Raw genomic sequence first — 2,392 nt, 5'->3', positions numbered from 1 at the left:
TTTACTTGTTTTTAACACCTGATTCTCAATGAAATCGATGGGCTCAATCTAGCTGTGAAGGCTCTGAGGGTGAAAGCCACACCATTACCATCGTGGTTTTAAAACTCGGCCCTAAGAAGTTGTCACTAATGTTGAGTTCTAAGGGATGCCATGTGCCCTGCAGCCCCAAGGGCGAATGGCTGCTGGTATCCATAGTGTCTCTTGCTGGCCACTGCCTGCCCTTGAGACCTGAACGAAGGCATAGTGGCCAAGGAGATGGTCATGTGTGTTTACAGCAGTGACAAGTCCGAGAGAGATTGGTAGACAAGTACCATTTTGATAAAAATTTATTTAAAAAGAGAAAAAAGACAATATACTGACAGTCTAATGATAAGATTTGCCCTGTAGGACTGACATTTATTTTCCAAAATTTCTAAAGAATATGGGTCTGTGGTGATAAATACAGTACAATCCTTTTTCACTGTTAATGTCTTTAATGTAAGAGAAGAATATATGTATCTGATTTGCAGTAAAAAAAAAGATTTTAAATTTTGTTGCGTTTTAAAGTATAAAATGTTCATCTTTGTTCAAGCCTTTAGCCTCTTCATCTACTCTTAAAGTCTGGAATTTTTCTCTCACTTTTTTCTGAAATTTTTAAAATTTAGTATTACATCTTTGTGTTTATAACTCTTTTGAACTCAATATTTTGCCTCTCATATAAGGCTTAAGCCAAAGTTCTCTTTTACACATAAATTGATAATTATCCCTGTGTCAGTTATTACAAACCCGCCTCTTCTCTGAGAATCTGAAGAGGTGCCGAAGCCCACCCAGAAACCCTAGCGCTGTTCCCAGCAGAGGGCAGATCTTAGGACTCCTCTCTAAAATCAACTCTTTTGCTTTTCAAACATTTATTCTGTCAAATTTGATCCTTGTCTTCTTAGAATAAACACAGGGCAATATATATTCATAGAAATGAAGGTTGTTTTGGAGAGATGCTGTACTAGCAATGCTGGCACAGAAAAAAAAAATCATTACAGAACTCCCAGATTAGTAAATATTTGGTTTCCTTTGCAGGAAAGAAAACAGGATTTAAGCTTCTAAACAGTGATCAATTTCAAAATAGTCTACTCTAAATAAATGTGAAAAAAAGAGTAAAGGCACCAACTTGTTTTATTGAAAGATATTTTGGAATCTTTATTTATAAATGTACTTCTGAAATTACTAAATCTGACGCAGATGAGATCTAAAGAGATAAAAGTTCTGTCTCAATAGTAAGCTCAGAGTGGCTTAGGTTAGAGGAGAGCTCTTAAACCAAGTTGCAAAATTTTCTCCTTATTCTGTTCACCAGGAGAGAAAATAAATGCATGCTGTGTTAGCATCAGGGCTTCCAAAGCCCTTGATGTCACATGGGCGGTCTTCACAGACCTGTTGCCAGGGCAACAGCCGCCATATTCTCAGAATCCACTGGGCTCACCTCCCACCTTTACCTGCAGCCACTATGTCAGAACCCATATATATATACGGGGAACACCCCTCCCTCACCCTCTTTCTTTCCCTCCTCTCTCTCCACTACTGCCCCCTCTCTCCCTTTCAATTAATCCTTTTACACCTCTTACTGTTTGGGCCTAGTGAGTGGTGTGTCCTGACTCGAACCACCGTTCTAACACATCATTTGGTGCTGAAACCTGGGAATTGGCTGTTCTGTCAGCAGCCTCCACGTTGCTCCACAGTGGGGACCTGCAGAGATCACAGCCACGTGGACTGGTCACAGCGCCCGCAACTGAGGCTGCCGTGAGTACTCGAGTTTGCGGCCCCCTCAGCTGGTGGGTATGAGAATCGCAGGCTTTCAGCACGCAAGCTGCCGCTGCTGAAGCCACAACCACAACGTCGTAGCTGAGGTGCTGGAGCAAATGTCTACCATGTGAGCTGTCCCCCTCCTGGTCTATCAGGGGACTAACTTCTGCTCTGGCCCACATCTACCTTTCAGTTTCACGTTTTCTCTTTACCAGTCCTCTATAATTCTCCAACAGACACTGGCATATTAATTGTTAGGATCTGTCAAGGGGAGGACCTCCAGTTTTCCAGACATGGAGTGGCCAGCCTTCCCTGGGAACTACGGGGTTTACAGTCACGCCTCCCAGCTGACTTACATCTTAGGACATCCACCATTAGTTGACCTTTCCCTCCAAAGCAGCTCTTCATTCCCTTCCCCTTCAGGGCTCTTGCAGCTGAACCAAACCCTCCCTATCGGGGTGGGTTGCTTTCCACAGCAGGCCCAGGGCCTGCTGGGTAGCCACTAGGGGGCCATCATGACGACTTGGGCCACTAGCCTGGCTGATTTCTTTTCATTTTTTGGACTGTTCTCAGGACTCTGGCACGAATAGTCCAATTATCTGCCAATGGGTGTCAGAAT

At 43.4% G+C, this 2,392-nt stretch overlaps 1 pseudogene; it reads left to right on the top strand.

The window, feature by feature from the left end:
• LOC116094872 overlaps positions 1–281 on the top strand; it is a 3,071-nt pseudogene extending 2,790 nt beyond the window's left edge.
• The last annotated feature ends 2,111 nt before the right edge of the window (positions 282–2,392 follow it).

This window comes from Mastomys coucha, unplaced genomic scaffold, assembly GCF_008632895.1.
Source record: "Mastomys coucha isolate ucsf_1 unplaced genomic scaffold, UCSF_Mcou_1 pScaffold17, whole genome shotgun sequence".
NCBI lineage: Eukaryota > Metazoa > Chordata > Mammalia > Rodentia > Muridae > Mastomys > Mastomys coucha.
Note: the sequence above shows the minus strand (reverse complement) of the source record. Positions and strands in the feature narration are given on the sequence as shown.